Genomic DNA, 19,243 nt, shown 5'->3' with positions numbered 1-19,243 from the left:
TATTGTATAACCTTGTATCAGTGATGAAAACAGCTAATATTGGCCCTGTATTTGTAGCCAAAGTACTTAAATGGATACGAAAGCCCTATGTAAAACTTTTTTATTTTTTCCTCCTGGACTTGCTGCCAGCAGGTATTTTTTATCTTGGAGATGTATAGCATTTAAAAGGTTTAGTCATTTTCAGGCTTGATAGTGGTGTTGAAAAATGCATGTTGTCCTTAATTCGGAGGATGAAAACTCCAAAGTAGTTAGTTGTTTTGCTGCAGATCTTCACCAGAATAATGAAGAATTAAACTTGCCATTAGCTGTTCATCAGCAGGCAGTCTTATACAGCAGCAACTAGTTGAGGAAAAGAAACGAGAAGTGCCTGAGTCTATGCATTAACAGTTATAAATATTCAGTAACTCTTCTGGAAAATTAACAGTTTGGTCCAAAAAGCAGATAGGCTTTGAAATAAGTGTTAAAAGGTATTTACATTGGTAATAAGATCCCATGGCAAACTGGTAGTGTCTTCGAACCACAGACTGTTGTCATGAGCTGTATGTACCTGTAGTGAAGAAGAGTGCAGATGTTGCAAGAGGATGAACCAGTTCTGAAGTCCTGAAGTAGCTGAGGTAAAAAAACCAGCTGGATCAGCCATCTCCACTCAGTGATGGGAAAGGGGGAGGACGAAGCAGAGTGCTGAGCTCTTCAGCAGAAAAAGGAGAATGCCTTTTCTCTCATCTTGGATGCTCCTCAGGACCTGTCAGCCAAATGTTTCTGTTTTACAGGCTGAGATGCTTTGTCATCTCTTCGTAGCCCTGTTCTGGGCCGTAAATGTATGCTCGGAGGTGCACAAGAGTAAGGAATGTGCCCAGACTATGTATGCTGATGTAGAAATGATTAATGATTTAGGAGACTTTTTCTAACTGTGGCTGTTTCTACTTAAGCTGAGCAGTATTCATCCTATGTGACGCTCACAAAGTTTTTGGACCGAACTGCTAGTACTTCTTGGTGCCCCACAGAGGAATCTCCACAAGATCTGGACTGAGCTAAGTACTTGTGTGTGAAGCCTGGTCATAAATATGTAGATACATGAAATGAGGTAAGGATGCATTGGAAGAGAACAGTTTCATTCCTGTTCCTTTTTAAAGGCTTCTGCTCTCATTGAAAGGTTTTTCCCGTTGCTGTCTTGTGTGCGAAGGGCAGCTGCTTCTGGTAAGCAAGCTTCAAATTTCTCCTTACTGTTAAAATACTGTTGGTACCTCACGCTCCACTACGTTCACAGTCCTCTGGCACCTTAGCTCCACTGGAGCTCACTGCAGCTCTTGCCAACTCTGGCTGCGTGCAAGACCCCTTAGTGTAGAGCACAGAGGTATTCTTCATAACTGAGACAGTAGCCTCAGTAGCTTAAGTATTCACTCAAGCTCACTTCTGTTGCTTAGTGTTCACTGAACCTGCAGAAGGTCTTTCAAGAAGTTGTCTTCTGCTCACGAGAGAGAACTCTTCACTTATGATCCTCCCTACACACTAGCCTGATCTGTCCTTTAATTCTTAGGAGCTAGGACTTAATGATAGTCTTTCGAGCTAGGAAAGAATTACTTTCTATTTGACTATCAGTAGCTAGCAATGTGACATTGTTAATATTTAGGGGGTATTAATGTTGTATTACATTGCTGAACACAAATATCCCATGGGATATTTGGAATTTTGCAGAGGCTGATTTGTTGCAGTACCACTGTCCTCTTGGAATGTAAAATGAGAAAGCTCCCAGGTCCGTCCCTTTTGTTGGGCGGCTCCCCGGAGTCCGTAGCTGTCCATAGCTGTGTTCCCCAGTCCATCAGACAATCTCTTCATCAACAGAATGGAGTTAATATTAGAGATGACCTACTAACTCTACCACTGCATTGTTAAAGAAGACCTTACCTCTGTTTTTTTCTGCAGTTCCCTCAGTGTCTCAGTCACGGTGACCAAGGCTGATTGCCATGTGCGCAAAATACTCTTTAGCCTGGCAGTGAATGTGATTATTCTTACGCTGGATGTATTTATAACCAGCAGGGCCAGGCTCAGTGTGTCACTACATGAAGGAAAGGCTATTCTGGCATCCATCAGTTAAATCGTCCTTATGGCATCCAAACTTCTTTTGGATTTTTTCGGATTTTGCTTTAGGAATTGCCTCTTCACTGGTAGCACTGAGAAGGAAGGTGTTGGGGCCTTTCGAGGGTTAGCAGTCAGCCCGTGCTTTATGCATGGTGAATGGCCGAGTGTGTGCTGCTGTGCTTGTGTTACCTGCCACGGTAAGAGTGGGATGGGGGGCTCCTTGCTGAGATGTTGTTGAGGAGGGAACCCAGCCCAATAGAAGCCCCTCGTGAGTGCACGATGTCGGTATAAATCTTTGTTAGTGTAACTCACTGGTGGGTTTGAGGTGGGGTGTTGAAAAGGTGGAATGCATGCTGTGTGTGACTTCGCACACTGGGTGGAGAGATTGGCCCCATCTGTTGTCATTTAAGATAAACAGTATTTGTTCTTGAGGCAGGGTGATGTTTTCTGTCAAGAGGTATTGCCATATCTGCTTTTGACTCTCCATTACTTAAAATATTCTTAGAAGCCACGAAACAAGTCTCCTCATGCATCTGTGGTTTCTTTGGTGAAGAGGCTGGAGTCCAGCCCTTTGTTGTCTTCACATTTAACTTTAAAAGACATCAGCGATGGCAGTCGTGTTACGGAAGAGAATGAAGGAGGTTTAGTAATTAAAAAAAAATTATCTGAAGGATCCTCGTTGTACTAAATTTTTACATGTAAGAAGAGTATGTCCTTGTATGTTGACCCGACTGAGCACTGTGATGGTGTCCAGGCAGAACCCGCCCGCGGTGGGGGGCCGGGGGGCCGGGAGGGCCGCTCCTGGCTGCTGGAAGAGGGGCTGGTGCGAGAGCTGCGCGTCACACCGAGGAGATGCTCGCGGGGGAAGGGTGCTCGCAGTCCCACGCTGCCTTGTGCCGCTGAGGTAATCGGTTTATGCTGAGAGAAGAACTCTTACTGCAGTCTAGCAGGACGGCAAACCGCAATCCAAACAGTGACATTCGTACACGATGTGAAGAAGCTCGTTTAATCCTCAGGCAAGTTTCAGAGGTCAGGTCCCTTCGTCCCATTGCCTCATCTTGGCAGAGGCCCAGCGCTGAGGGAAAGTCCCGTCCTCGCTCTGTAATTCCTTCTCCAGACAGCCTCTCCAGCCAGAAGAGATGTCTCTCTCGGCCGTATCATCTCCCTGGACCTGGTGAATGGACACATGGAGCAGCTGTGCTGGAAGAGTGCATTGCTTAATCATCTGTCAAAGCAGTTCTTGATGACCCCTTCCCTTCAGGCCCCGCCATCTCCTCCTGTCCAGCCGGGGCTGCGCACGTGCAGGGGTTTAAGGGAGCTGGGATACGTGGAGGCTGCTGGGGTTGGCGAGAGGTGAGGGGAGAGGTGTGCAGGCTTCCAGAGAGGTGCAGCGAGGTGGCACCGCGCACGAGCGGGAGGTGGGAGCGCTGATTCACTGGTGGATGGGATTTAAAGGGAAGAGGAGAGCTAGCAGGCTGAGAAAATGGCAGACTGCAGTACGTGAGGGCAAATGTAAAGCAAGACCTGAGAAGAGAGGGACAGGCAGAAGGATGCGGTCGGTCTGAAGCTGCTCCACTTGCTCAAGAGAAACTCGGGTGACCTCCTTTGGTGCAGCTGGAGGAAAAGATTATTTAGGCCAGTGCTGTCAGAAGTTCTTGTAAGTAGTTTGTCTTCCACCTGATTTTTAGCATGTTCTACATGCATGTTGCTCTGTAACTTCAAAAATGAGATAAAAACTGAAAATTCAGCTATATGCTACTCCCGGAGTTTTCACAAGCAGGGAAGCGGAAATCTGCATCTTCTCACAGTAACTGCCATAATGGTGGTAGACTCAATTGCCCAGTTAACTTTCCTTGTCAATGTGACATTGGAAATATTTACAGGAGCCACTGCCTTGGAATGTGTCGCTTAGCTTTGGGGTGCTGGGGACTGGCGGCTGCGGTGGCCTCTGCCTGCTTGCTGCCAGGTAGGGTGGCTGCAGGCAGTCTCCATCCCATCCTGCGCTTTGCTTTCCAAGGAGTTTATTTAACACTTGTCAATTACTTACGATGTTCAAGCCAGCTTTTATGGGAAAGTCACATTAATTCACGCCAAGTGAGCTGTAGGCATGTATGGCTGAAAAGGTACTGAGAACCGTGTGGATTGAAAAGGTAAAGATTTATTCAAAGACAGGACACTGCTCTCATTTCCCAGAAAAAACATAATCAAGGAGCAGGGATTACATTAAATGGGTTGGCACCAAGAGATAAAAAGCCCTTTTAGGCTTGGTCTCAAGAAACATGGAAAGTTCTTGTTAAGCATTAAGCATCTGGGGAACCTCTTGCCTTTCAGGTACTTAGACCTTTGCAGGGTTGAACATTTGGAGACCTGATTTTATTTTATTTCATTCACATCTAGTTGCCAAGTTGTCTAAGATCTCCTTGACAGAGAGAGACGGGAGCTATTTAGCACATATGGAAAGAAGTATTTGAAAATAAATGGTATTTTTGTTGTTAAATATTCTTTTAGGTCTTGTAGCTTTCTTTTAGAAAATGACTGAGAATAGGGGAGTGGCAGATTTCTGTGCTTCTGTCAGAATAGTTCAGCAGTGCATTATTTTTGCTGACATGCTGTATAACTTTTGTAACCCCAAATTAAGGGAGAATCCTGGAAGAAAAGTGATTAAACATCCTTCGTTGCTCTGAAATACCTACAGTGCGGTTTTGTTGCGTTATTTACGAGATAAGAATATTTGATTTTTAGTCTCCTTCATAAAAAATGAAGATTGTGCAAGATTAAAACAAATAACCGAAACAAGGCTTTTTGAGAGGTTTGATGAACTCTGTCTCAGATGGAAGATTATTTCACAGAATCACAGAATGTTCGGGGTTGGAAGGGACCTCTGTGGGTCATATGATGTGAAAGATTTGATTGCCACTTGGAATAACATTCCTTTACATTTCTCTGACTATGTAAAACAGCTAATAGTGGTAGAAAATGTGTACTCTGAAGATCTCTGGTGTCACAGTGGGACCTAAAACAACTTTCCTGAAGAGTTAAAGTTTTTGAAATGTAAGCAAGTCACATCAAAATAAACTCAAATTTAGATTGCTGAATATCGGCTGTTGAGTATCTTCTGTCCATTACAAATGCTCTTACTCCATGATATGCGCAAAGTGGCTTGTTCTTTTGTCACTAACAAGTGGCCTAATTCATACTTACTGTGGGATTGCAGTGTGAGCACAGGCTTCTCGACTGTAATCTTTACCACAGAGTTTACCCAGTGGCCGTGCTGCAGCAGCTGCCTGGTCCGCCTGTGTTTCAAGCTAAGAAATCATCAGACAACTACTGATGAATGCTATTTGAGTAAGAAGAGTGGAAGCAGGGGAAGCAATGTCATAGTGGGATTAGTTGAGAGGTTAATGCATCTGTTTTCAAAGTAGTTGTCCTTTTTTGTGAATACATTGCTAGGATCTAGTATGGGTGTAAAGGGGAAGTGAGGAAGAAGACATGTCGAAGAGTGTCAAGAAGTCTAAGAAGAGGAAGTGGAGAAAGCAGAATGTAGAGCCCATCCAGGCAGATTAGATGGATTAGAAGGAAAGTATTTCAGCGAGAGGGACAAGATCAATGAGGAGCAGGTCAAATGACTCCTGAGAAAGATCCCTGAATAAGCAGTGGAGCAAGCAGGTCATGTTTTGATAGGTGACCAGGAGACTTTGTAGATCAAGAAGTCAATCTCTATCGAATGGAAGAAGTGAGTAATGGTTAACTGCAGTGATAAAGGAAGTGGGTTATATTGTTCATCTTTATCTACCATGAAAGTAGTTACGAGGGCAGTTCTGGAGTATCGACGTTGAAGATAAAATCCTGTGTGACTGAACTCTGTGTGTAGTACCCTACTGAAGTCAGCGGGATTTCCAGTGTCTTGCTAACCAAACTGACAGCATGAAATATAGCTGAAGAGCTCTTCTTAAAAGTTTGCTTTTTAAGATTTGGAGCTGCATAAGGATTGCTTCTTTAGCATTTACAATTCTAAGCATTCTAGTGTATTGCTCAAAATAGGGATCAAAGAAACCCCAGATTTTAAGTTTCTATAGAGAACAATGGCATTATGACAGATCTTAAATTACAGCAGTCCTAACTTACAGTGTGTTGGACTTTTGTAAGTTGAGGCAGAATCTCCCATCCCAGGGCCAACGTAACATGTCAGGAGAACTGAATTTTCTTCCATGTCTTTTACTGACCTTTTGTGGCACGTTACTTCAGTTGTCGGTGGTTTGAGTTTCCCCATTTTTCTACTGAGTCTGAGAATGTCTGGCATTATGCGTACTTATTAAAGTTATTAAAGATGGACAGCTTGCTTTATTACTGTTTTTCTAGATGATGCATGCGAGTGACTTTCTGAGAGATGCCTTTCTAATATGGTTGAGATGCTCTAAAGCATTGGAACAGCAGTCGCTCCAAAATAAACAAAGATCTGCCATTTCTGCCCTGCTGGGTTGAAGTTAACTTGGTTTAAGATTCCTGTTGCTGGATAATACCTTTCCAGTGAAATCTTTTAGTGAAACTGTCAGACCTATCTATGAAATGAGTACATTTCTTTGTGAAGTTTTCTATAATCCTTCCCCAAGTGCACATCAATGTGCTGTGTATTTCTGAAAGGTGCTTGTGAAGAGTTAGTAAATATTTATGTTAGTGTGTATGCAGATTAGGATAGTTAATGGGCTATGGATAAAAGAAAAAAATGAATGACAAATGAATATATGTGGATGCCTGGTTGGCCGTCCTTTTTGGTGGAATTGTTGAGCAGCTGGTTGACAGGAGAGGAAGGAAGCTGTTGGAGTTCATATCTTCATTAGAAGAACATAAGAAAAATATTCACGTGTTGTATTCTCTCTTGAAATAACTGTTATAGTCTTTCACTTACACATACATAATTTGAAGTCTCTAATATACACATTTTCCGAAATAATTCATTTTTAAAATCACCTTGGAAACTCATCAGTCTAATTAATGCAATTGATATATGATAATTCATTTTCTTCATGTCATCTCACTTTCATCTTGTTGTTTTTTTTGTAACCTGTTGACAGATCAAAATAAACACTTGGCTAATAACAAGCCTTTGTTGTATTTTTTCATATAAAAGCTCCTAATAGGTCATGGCTTGGAGACACTTCATCCTTGTCTGTGCCAGACTCCACAGCAACCAAAAAAACCCGCTTAACAACAAAAAGCCCAAATATGATTAAGGAGTTTGTAAACCACAGTGAGATACAGATGATAAATGGGAAAATCTGGTAATAACTTAAATTCCATCCTTTGTCTTACATCATTTATCATAATGTGAGAAGTGGAAAAACTCCTTGAGTTTCTTTGAAACAGTGAAGAATTGCATGTTTTATGGTGGCGTTCTTCGAACTTGTTTTGCCTCCACTTTTATGTTACAGCTTTTTCAGCTGAGCTGTGAAATGAGGCAACTGACCTAAAGTGCAAGATACGGAGAGAGAGGGAAAACACTTAAAGAATGTTTTATATCCTTGAACGACATTTCTGTTCCAGTGGAATATAATAAAATACTTAATAAAGGAGAGTGGAAGAAAGTTGTAAATACAATTTGTAATAGGAGGACTTGGCTTTAAAAACTTGAAATATTTGCTTTTTATAATTTGCCGTCCTTGGTTGCCAGTACAATTATTTTCAATAATCTCAGTCCTTTCTCAATACTTTGTGTTGTGAAAAAGCAATTACCGAAAGACCTAAGCTGGTACAGAAAAGCTATTCAGACCGAACTAGTAGTATTCATTCAGGGACACAGTAAAAAATTGCATTTGAATTGTAAATGGTTCCTAAGTGTATAAATAAAAGTAGAGAAAAATAATTCTGAATTCAACTTTCAGGTCGCGTTAATAAAAAAACCCCAGAAGCTCAGCTGAGTAACTGGGAAATACTTCTAAGATTAATAAATCGCAAGCTGTTGCTTACCAGGAGTGTTCTATGTAGTTGAATTGTTTTGTATTGATTCCTTCTTGGTTTGCAAGTGGTTAAGCTTCGGGGTTTTTTACCTGCTCCTGCAGCAGGCATTTCTGAGTCCTCCGCCTCGCTGTCCCGTTTGTTTCGTGAAGACAGTAAATAACCCTTCAGTGCTCAGCTGCTTGTCCTGCCCATCCTCTCCCAGGTCCTGCTGGAGCCTCCCATGAGCCCCGCGGTGATGCTGAGGAGCACCCCGTGCCCCGGGCACGCACCCCGAGTCCCTGGGAGCCCCCGGCTCGGCGTAGCCGCTCTCCTGCCTGTTGCAGTTTCCATGTTGGTGCTGGTCCCCCAAGGAGGGTGCACGGGCTGAGGGTTGGCGCGGTGCGGCTTCTCCTGGACGGCGAGCGTAGGCACTCTGAAGTGACGTGAGTTGGGACACTGAGAGCGCTCTGGTGTAACTCCCCTTGCTGCTACTGCTTCTTCCTCCTGCTTCCATTGCGGGCGTTGAGGGTTTGAGTGTTGAAGCTTCAGGACTGACTGTCCTTTTCAAAAACTCAACCCTTGAAATGTCCTTTTTTTCCGCTGCTGGTGACTATATTGGATTTCATGGGGGTGGATGAGAACCGGGTGCGGTGAGCGCTCCTGGCAGCACCGGGTGTTCCATGAAGGAAGGAGCCGTTTGGCCTGGGTGCAAGGAACGGGGAGGTTCAGGTGCTGCGGGTGGCTTTCCGACCTCTCGCGCTCCTCCAGCTTGCCAAGGGGGTTTCCTGCTCTTCGTTGCTGGATGGACTTTTTTACACTTGTCACCACGTCAAGTACGCATTCGTAGTTCTTAACTGTGTAAACACGTATAGCTGCAGAGTTATTAGTATCTCTTCTACTTTGCTGCTGCTGCTTCTGGTTCTAAGATGCTTTTACCAAGGATGAGTATAATAAATCACAAATCGTTAAACAATTGCTTAGGAATGCTCTGACATGAGCTTATTATACGTGTGAGGGCCAGTTTCATTTTTGTTGGTAAATGGAAACTGTTTTCCTTAGCAGTTTGGGACTCTGGGCAGCTGAAGGGTCTGCAAACAGATTCATCGGGGTGAAGTAGTAAAACCAGTGCTGCTCAGGCTCCTCTCCGCCCTTCCGTGTGGGAAACACGACATTTTCTGACCAGATAGTGGGAATGTTTTCTTCTGCAGGCCTGAGTCACTTGCGAGGAATGTTAAGATTAATGCACAAGATTAATTTTCTCACTGCTGCCTTCTCCCTTGCAAAAATGGAAGTTTGCTTGCCTTTGAACTTTTCTCTCGTTTCCAGCAAAACTTCAGGTACTCTGAGCATTTTTACTACAGATTTAAACCCAGTTTTGCTCTGTAAAATCTGTCCTTGCCTTTTAGTGACCGTGAGCACAGAACTTGATGCGTGTCTCTTTCAGGCTTAGCTTTTTTAGATTACAGCAATTGATCTTTCTCTTTGCTCTGGTGCATTCTGCGCGCTGCTGCAACATACGGAGAACCTTCTGTTCTCACAAAGATGTGAACAGGAGTTTTTACTTTATCAGAGTTCCTTAAATATACAGTATCTATTGAATTCAGTTTTGTCCATTTTCAACGTAGTATTAATTACACCTAATCTGTAACAACATCTGTTCTGAAATGGCATTTCTGTTTAGTACTGGATTCTCCAAAAGAGATTATGCCCACTGTCTTCTTTCTTAATTAACTCTTAAGAATTATTGGAAGAATTAGTCTTAAATACTAACATACAAATAAAAGCAGAGATAAAGGATGCCTTCCCAGGTTGCTCCAGAGTAAGCACTACTGTCTGTATTCCAGTGAATCTCATCAAAGGCTCCTGGCTGACAGTGGGCCAGTTTTTAATGCACCTGGTTTCACTGTGGCCTGTGTTGCTTGAATGTTCCCGCTGAATCTGAGCAGAGAGACTTAAGACTCTGTCTGAAATGAATCAACTACCTGTCGAAGTAACTTCGGCAACAGCAGTAATACAAAAATGACTTAATGCTCTCATGACCAATGCACCTTCATTTATATAAATTAAGATTTAACACAGGTGGTTGGAAGCCACTGTATGTGAAAGGAATGCAAATGGCTTTTTCTCTGTAGCTTGCAAACAGCAGCATGTTCTGCGTGCTGTCCCTAAAGGAGCAGGGGCAAAGCTCCAGGCGTCTTCCTTTGCACTTTGGTCCGGGCGTTGGTTTCCAGCCCTGACCTTAGCCGCTTTGTCCTGCTCCAGCCGTGGCTGCTGCTGCTTTGGACGCTGCGGTGGGGGAAATGCCCAGCTCCCCTCCTGCCCTCCCTGTGTCCCGGGGCTGCTCCGCAGGGAGAAGGGAGGGGAGGTGGCACAGAGGTGACGGTGCTGGCTCTGGGCTGGCTGGCATCTTTCTGCCTCTTATTTGATTGAAAGGGAATCAGTCCAGAGAGCTGGGAGGAAGAAAGGGGGATGTGTCAAGTGAGTATGTGCGTAACTTGGCGTGGTCGTGTGCGGGCACCGGTGCTGTGCATCGTGTGGCCATGTGCCTGCTAATGCCCATCGCTTGTGTCCCGTTTGATGCTCATATGGTTGGGGAAGTAATTATTCCAATCAAGACGAAAAAAAGAAAAAGAATTTAAAGATAAAATTTCCATTTTAGGTTGCTTTCTCAGAGAAGCTTATTTGTAAAATCCCACTTCACTGATGTCACTGAAGTTTCTGCCGTGTTCTTCATTTTAGATGGGCGTTTACTCAGGGTTCCTGTAATATTTAAGGGCAGAGATTATCTTGCAGCAAATGTCCCGTTCTGCTCATTGGGATTCTGGTTCTCCACTGTGAGAGCAGATCGCAGCAGACGGGAGTAACATTAAAACGCTTGAAAGTTTGTATTTTCATCAAATCAATGAGAAGACCTAATCAGTAATGGAAAAGATAATTAAAATTTGACAGGCTGCGAAGTTTTGCATAGCACGTTGCAATTCTTTTTCAATAGCACATTTTAAAAAAAAATTATTCGTGACTCTTTGGCCTTTTCTTTTCTGCCTTCCTGCATCTGATTGCTTATTTCAGTTCTCATTTTCTAGTGCCTAGAGTTTGTCGCTTGTCGATGCCCTAGTTCGTTCTTTGGTCTCCTTGTTTACATTTTCTGCTTTTCCTCCATAGGTCTCGTACCCTGACTCTGTTGCTTTCCTACTCAATCTCATATTGGGTACTCGTTAACTTCCCGTGAATTGTTCCCTTCGGGCATTCAACGCCTGCTTCTACAATTCTTCATGATCCTGCTTTTGTTTCTGTCATGTTATGCTGGAATCAAGGCTGGTCATTATTCCTATTTGCTGACATAGTTTTCTGAGACCCTTGTACTGTTAGGTAGAAACAAAGGCAAGCACGTATTTCAGTGTGCATAACAAGGCTAGAAATTAACTGTAAGTGTGAAAGGTAAAATCTTTCTCTTGACTCCAAGACACTCAGATTTTGTTTGAGTTCTCTATTTATATAACCTTGTTATTTCTGATTATTCGTATTCAGATCATCCCCTTTCTGTTTTTCCCATATTAATACATTATCAATTTAGGACTTGTTCTGTGATCAGTGAAAAAGTCCAGATAACATGGATGAAAACTCCAATTTCACCTAAATGGGGAGGAATTTGGTCTTAGTAAGACTAAGTGAAAATATCTGAAGCACCACACAGATCTTAAGAAGCCAACATGTGACATTAAACTGGAGAGGAAACAGATTGAACCACAAACTGCAGAGGACTTCCTGAGCATCTGAGGCCTTCTTCAAAGACATTTGTTTTATTTGTAGCGTGTGTTACCTCACTATGTCTCTAAACAGACAAGAAAGAGGAATTAGAGTCATGAGAGTACAGAAACGTACTGGAAACTTAGCATGAAAAGCTTCATGCTGCATTCCAGCCTGTCTGACGGCAGTTGCTGTGAAGCATCTGGAGAGGAGAAAGGATGAAGCCCAGCCTCCCGCGCGACGGGCTCCTCCTTGCGCAGTGCGTGGCAGGGTGCAGCGGTCTGCAGCTGGTGGCGGTGGTGGTGGACCTCGGTTCCTGCTGCTACAAACGGTGCCTTTCCAGCCTAAAAGGATTTCCTTGGGGCTGAATTAAAATAGGGAGGGAAGTGTCAGGCTGCAAAGTCGTTACAGACTTTTGATACGCTTGGCTTCTTCTGGAGGGCAAACTACCTTGAGTTTGTGCTGAACTCAGCTACTTTGAGCCGTGAGTGTGTGCCTAGGCTGGCTATGCAACGGGGAGGAAGGAGCAGGGGCCATAACAGAGACCTGCCAGCTGCTGGCCATGGCTGCACAGGACCCACACGACTCAGGTTGCTGTTCTCCAGGGTGGCCTGGCAGGAGGTGCAAACTCCAGTTTCTCAGAAAAGCTGCAAGCCACTAGGTTAGAGAATAGCCTAAAGTCAGGAATCTCTTTGTTTGTCTTACACCTGCGCTGGTTGGAAAGGGGGTTTTTTGGGTGTTGGTGGTTATTGTTTGGTTTGGTTTATTTTTTTTTCTTTGTTTGCTGTGTTTTTTTTCAGAAATATGTTCTCACATTGGCTTAGTATTCTGGCCATGAGGCTCTTCTAACATAGAAGAAGTTACAGTTTTCATTCAAAAACATAGAAATAGGCTCTTCTTTTTGAATGAAAGCCGTGGTCATCCCTCTGTCCTGTAAGCACACGGCCTTTTAGATGTCACTCTGGGAGACCACCTGCTGAACTTCCCCCTTTGAGTCACTGCTGTGCGGGCCTTAGGGTGGTGTGGCAGGGCTGAGGTATGGAGTTATGACTAGACTGAGATTTCATTGATCATGCCAAAAGGGCTGCAGGTGCCTGGGCTATTTCTCTGGCCTAAATTTAAACACCTGTGTACAGTCCCTGTTAGCCATCTACCCAAACCTCTCGCCTTGGTCTTCCCACACGTAATTTGGAGCGATTATTGAGAGCTAGATACTTCACACAAATGTGGATTGGTCCTCTCTGTGGATTCAGGATGCTGTATATGTTGCTACAAACTTAGTTTACAAACTAATGGTAGTTGGTTTGTTCTTATTAGTCACAAGTCTCAAATGCTGTGAGGTATTATTCCCGCTTGATTTCCAGTACTCAGCACAGAAGAGAGCAGAGATACTAGTTTTTAAAATCAAGCATAGTCATTCTTTATGCTCTCAAGAAATGTGAAGATTTACTTTCTGATTTTCTTTTTATAGGATCTGCTATAGCAACCAGACTGATAGTCCTCAGACTGAACTTTTCTACATTATTAATATGACTTTTCGAGATCCTGCACTCTTTTTTATACACTAAACAACAATAACATGGCATTGGGACCATCAGTAGCAATTGGGACCACTTTATCGCCAGTCTTCCTTGTTATTTACCATTCAAAATCTTTACCCAGAGAAAGTGGACTTATTCTTCAAGGACAATTGCAACTTACAATGTCTCTAACCCTTTCGATGGGATGCTTCTTTTCGAACATGTCAAAAGACTGTTAAAGGTGCTGTGGAAAAGCCAGGCCACCAAAAATCAGAATGTTTCTGTCTTTCTTGCTTTACTAAGTACTGAGTGAATGTGCAAAATAAATGCCTTCAGGAACCACACAAGGAAAGCTGTGAACCTGCATCGGGCTCTGTTTAGCCCTCGTGGAAAGGCTTTCCTTCCGATAAGGCTTTTTGCCAGTTAAGACATTAGTAGAAAATCTTTGATAAACAAGGTGTGAAAGCAGAACAAATGAGCGTGGTCCTGCTCCTGCTAGCATTTGCTGAAAGATTGATGTGAGCTTCCTTCAGGGCAAGGTGGTCTTCCTGTGCATATACAACAGGGAGAGGAGGTATGGGGTCTGTACCGGGGTGCTGTAGCAGCTCTAGCCGGCTGGGTAGCTCCCACCTAACTCTTTTCTCGTTAGCTAACTTAATTTATTTTACTGACATTGTAAGGGACCCTTTAAATGTGGCATGGTGGTCAGTTTGGGATTCTGCTTTCTGGATTTTTTTTTTTCTTGGATGAAGTATGGGCAGACCCAAGTGTCTCAGGAGCGAATAGTGGTTTGGGGTACCTCAAGTTTTGGGTGAGCAACTCAAGCCACTGTTTGTTTGTTTGTGTTTTCAAAGGACGGGAGCTCATCATCAGTCTGCCTCAGAGAGCTTCACAAAATGAATGTCTGTAACCTAATTCTGAGGCAGCATATTTATACAAAAAGCCATACTCCATGTCACAGAAAGCGAGATTATCACTTGGCTCATTCCTGGAGGCTTACTCACTGTTAAGATTTGGGAGGGGGAACACCAGAAGCAACACACGCGGTCTGTCCAAAGCAGCAAGCTCTTTTGTTGTGTGAGGAACTAGAACAGACTGAAGCTTTGAAGCCGTGCAAACGCTTCCTCTAGACATGTAGAAATGTGTAAAGTACAGCAAATCCCAATTTTTGACCAGGACTCTTATATTTATGCATCTGCCCAGAAGGAAATTTGACTGGTTTGCTCTTACATTTGCGAAATGTAAGTAGGATATACTCAAGTATTTTTATTATTTATAGTGGTAGTTAGCATTTCCAAGTTGAGTATTCTTTAACATTCATTGAGGAGCTAAATTTACATCCTTGGCCAGTTTTCTGTGTCACACACTGCTACATATTAAAGCTATTTGTCAGAACAGCGTTGATTTGAACAGAGCAAGTCTCTTGCTCAGAGTAGCCCTGCTCACGCTAAAGCTGTGCCTTAGCTTCAGGAAACACACTACGATTAAATGCCAGTAGAAATTGTTAACTTGGCAATAGCTCAAGCGCTTTGTTGCAACAAGGCCTTGATTTCTTTTATGCCAAGGTAATGTTAGAGCAACACTTGATTTATCCTGAATTTACAGGACCGTGACAGATCATAATCTAGTTCCTGGGCATTAGAATACTCCCCTGAAAAACAGGAGCAGCGTAGTTCACTCTTTAAAATTATTCTGTTGTTTTTATGGCTAATAGAATATTCTTCACCTGTAATTCTGAGTATAGTCCTTAGGAGCTGGTTAGTTAATATTAGGCAAAATCAGAAACGCCAGAAGGGCAAAAAGCCTGAATCCACTTTGTGAAGAAAGTAGAGCAGTATTGCATACATAGTATGAATTGGAAAATTCCCTGCTTTGTAGATTCAGTAGGATGTATATATTTCCAAATGTGACTTTGTTGTCTTTTTTTAAAGAAGAAAATAAATACTCTCATTCTCAAGCTACATTTCAGAGATGGTAGAATTTTTTCTTACTATGTTTTTGGTTTTTCTTCAACCTTCCTTGCCCCCAACATTTAGTTGTAGTGTTGAATCTGAACCGTACCCCTTGGATTTTTGTACTTGGATTTAGTATTATTGAATAAAACCTCACAGTGTTCCCAGTGAGAAGCAAACAGAAGCTGCAGTATTTCAAGCTGCACTGTAATTTGGTTACTGCAGATTCTCATGTGCATCTGCTTGGTTAAGCGATAAGGATATTTATTCTGAAGCATAAACCAGGTGGTAAGTGATGCGAATGTCTTGTTTACAAAAATCTTTACATTGATGCTTCTTCATTTCAGAATAAAGGAAGTTGCATGTTACTCAGCTGTTTCGTCTTCCAAAAGATTCAGCAGCACTTCTCTCTGAGTTCGGTGCTAGAAATAATTAATTTATATTAATCAGCTCTATTGTGCAAAATTGTACAGATATGGCAGTTAAAATAATATGATAGTGTTGAGCAATTTGCTTCTCATTTGCTTAGCTGAGAATGGGATTGAAGCTGCCTGTTCTGAGTGCCTTTCAATCTGGTGTATATATGATTAATGTCGGTGAGTCACTTCTGATGGGAATTTTAGCTTTTTCTCACATGACGTGATAGGGAGACTTTCTGCTCCTCCCACCACCAGTTTAAAAGCACTGCAAAAGGCAGAAAGGAGGAGATCATTTTTCAGGTTTTCGGAGTTGCACCCTATTAAAGGAAGCGAGGAGATAGCCAGTCCGTTGGCAATTGCTGCACAGGTGTCTGCAAACCAACTAGGACAGCTGAGGCTGGGATAAAAGTGTAAGTGAATTGTTACTTGCTTGAGAAACCATCCATTCTCACTGTTCATATAAATTCAGAATTTAGCTGGCAAGACTAGCCCAGAAGAAGGGGGAAAGAGGGTTTGGGAAGGCAATAAATCTGAACGTGCAGGAAGGCAAATCGGGAAGTGGATCCTGTAGGGGTTCATCATAGGAGCTAGTGGAGCTCTGGAGACCTGTTTGTCCCTGCCAGAAGGAAGCTGGGGAGAATATAATGCTTTATGTTCATAGGTTAGCTCAAAACCTTGCTGTAGCTGAATGTGAAATAATACAGACATGGCGATGGAACTTTCCCTGTGATTATAGAAAATGTTTTTTCTTTGTGTATGTATGTGTGTCTCTGCATAAAGAACATACTGTATAGTTTGATTATGAGATTCAGTTTCTACAAAATTCATTGAGTGGGCCAGAGCAGCTTCAGTATTCAGGAACTGACTTGCTTCTGTTTTAGAAAGCCCTGCTAGACCTCTATGTGTAATTTTAGACTTCTAATAATGTTAAAATACAGTCTGATATTGAAATGTAAATGCTTCATCTAAAATTTGAAGTCTACCCCATGTTGCTTGTGACAGTGAGTACGGTTCTCCTGAGTTAGTGCCCTGCAGTTTTTAGCTTCCTTGTCCATGTCATCTCTTTTGTTCAGCTGCAGCTGTAAGATAGGACAGGGCAGGATCACTTGAGGTTAACCTCTGCTGCTGTAGGCTACTGTATTGTATAATTCTTGTCACTATGGTAGTGATATTCACTATAGATAATATTACTGACTGTTTGGTGACTTCTAGGAATTTAGTCTTGTATCTTCTGTCTAATGCCTTTTGGACTAGTATGTATTTCAGAACTGACTCAGCAGAAAGCATATGGCTACAATGAGTTAATGCCAATTATCATGACATTAGTAATGATGTTGCTGGTTTGGGTTCATGTTGTTGTTGGATTTATATGCCTAATGCATTCCATTACAGAGAAAAAATGACATTCGATTTGTATTACTAGCAGGTTGGAAAAAAAAAATTAACCCTCAGGGGAAAAAAGAAAAGACACTGTCTAAAGCACACAGAGCCAAAGCTTTAGAAGGTGACTTCCATAAAAAAAAAACCCCACCAAATTTGAGAATGGTTATGTAATTTATTGTATCAGAGTCTGACCCCTTCTTCCCTCTTCTGTTTGCTTTTCAGAAGTATAGTGGCATGCTCTGAGTGGCTGAAAAAGCTTATTTTCCTCCCTAGGCTGAGAGCAGAAAGAGGATGAATGCTTTGGTAGTGCTGCTAATGTGCTGATCTGAACACCGAGGGAGAAAACAGATCTTTAGAAAGAGATAAAATGGAAAGATTTTATAACCTCTTCATTAGTTCTAATGTTTGTTTCCAGTATTCTCTGTAGTGATTTTTTTCTGTCCTGAAGAAATCTATAGCTGCTTCACAAATTGCTTTGCCAGGTTGGTTTTTGTAATTTATTTTTCACTGAAAATCTCATACTACAGACTGAAGATGTTCAGGTCAAGCTCCTGGCTGCTATCAAATGCACACTAAACACTACAGGTGCATGCTGGTGGGTATTTGCACTTACCCATCCAGCAAGGATAAACTGTTGGCAACGCTGCAAAGAATTGCTAAATATTCTGCAAGGCTGCCATCTCTGTGTTCATATGGTATGTACAGCGTGGCTCTCTGAATAGTTTTTAAAAAGGCAAGACCAGAGAGAAAGTTAGAACTGGGTAAAGAAAAGCAGAGCTGTGTACATCTGTGGAAGGAGGAGAGCGTTTCTCCTGTACTCTGGCTTGTTTCTTCCCTTCTCTGTCTGGCCTTTTCCCCGTTTCCCACACATCTCTGTCACGCAAGGTTCGGAGCGACCCTCCCGTTGCTCTCCGCTGTGCTCTGTGGAATGGTGTGTGGATCAGGAGGGCTGAGTTAGCAAGGGCACTTACAGGGATCAGCCAGCACAGGGCCACCTCTGCACCAGGTCTGCACCGTGGGCTACCCTCTTTGAAGTTACAAATCTTGCCACACAGGCTGCTGAAGGACACCCGCCTGCTCCCTGATGGCATCAGAAGCTCCGCACCCTCACTGTGCTTTCTGGCATCTGCTCTGATCAAATGGCACCTGGGGGAAAAAAAGAAAAAACACCAAAACCTTTCTGATCACGAACTCTTACTGTAACACCTACAAACTACTGTGACAGCCACTTTCTGAATACCCTGAGTAGTACATAATGGTTTTGTTATTCTTCTGAAAAGGATCAGAAAAATGACTTGGTACATTGCCTTCTCTGAATTCCCATTTGCTGTACAGCAGTTTGAGCCTGTGCGCAGACGCCTGTGTTTTTATGGTTTACCTTTCCAAATCTTTGTCATCTGGATACACAAAGGAAATGTCTCTTTCTGCCTTTTTTCCCCACAACATTCTATGTATTATGTAAGGAGAAAGAAATGACGAAAAGAAGATTGAATAGCCAGTCTTGTTTTGCAGCCCCTCGCAAAGCTTGGAGCCGGGTCTGTTACTTCCCGTGTGATGCTGAGCTTTGCTAGCATTCACCACTTTTGTCAACTCTTGATTTGTTGAATGGGCAACTCCTCTGACAGTGGTTCGAAATATTTTGTGAATTTGTACCTGATGGCATGATGTAGCTCTAATAGTGATCCCTGTGAGAACAGATGAGGAAGACCATCTATAAATTACCACTAAGCTGTAGTCACATCTGCTGGGTTTCTGAAAGCCAGCTGTTACTCTTGCTGTTCTAATGAAGAGCTTCAGCTGGTGGCTTGTAGGAGGCTCACTTAAGGGCTTGGAAGTATCTGCTGAATCAAAGAAGGGCAGCCACAGCTGTGGCAAACAGTGGGCTCCTTTACGATGCCTGTATGGAACTCAGTAGAGATCAAGGCAACCAGGTAGGTAAAATGGTGATACTGTATTTTTTTTTTTGAAGTGTCACTCTTCTATCATGTCCATAGAGCTCCATTTACTAATCGTCAGAAATCGATTATGCTGCACAGTAAATGGTCAATGTACAACAGTTAAATAACTAAGTGATGCCATCTGCTGTCTTAAAATCTTATTTAGTATTACATTTAATGACTGAATTGTTATCCTAAGAAGAAGTGGATACAGCCTACACTGAGTAGAATGTCAGAGCTGGGACGTTCTGTCTGATCCGTATCAAAGTTAT

At 42.7% G+C, this 19,243-nt stretch overlaps 1 protein-coding gene across 3 annotated transcripts in view; it reads left to right on the top strand.

Annotated features, from left to right (window-relative positions):
• Positions 1-19,243, top strand: part of ARHGAP6 (Rho GTPase activating protein 6) — a 343,056-nt gene that overhangs the window by 201,516 nt on the left and 122,297 nt on the right. The window contains exon 1 of one of the 3 annotated variants that reach the window (XM_075428408.1): positions 15,991-16,061. The exons of the other annotated variants lie outside the window; for them this stretch is intronic. The gene's annotated coding sequence lies outside the window, so the exon portion shown is untranslated. Of the gene's footprint in view, positions 1-15,990; positions 16,062-19,243 lie in introns of those variants that run through there. 3 annotated transcript variants of the gene reach the window in all.

Source organism: Opisthocomus hoazin, chromosome 1 (genome assembly GCF_030867145.1).
Source record: "Opisthocomus hoazin isolate bOpiHoa1 chromosome 1, bOpiHoa1.hap1, whole genome shotgun sequence".
Classification (NCBI taxonomy): Eukaryota; Metazoa; Chordata; class Aves; order Opisthocomiformes; family Opisthocomidae; genus Opisthocomus; species Opisthocomus hoazin.
This window is presented reverse-complemented; position numbering and strand designations above follow the sequence as displayed.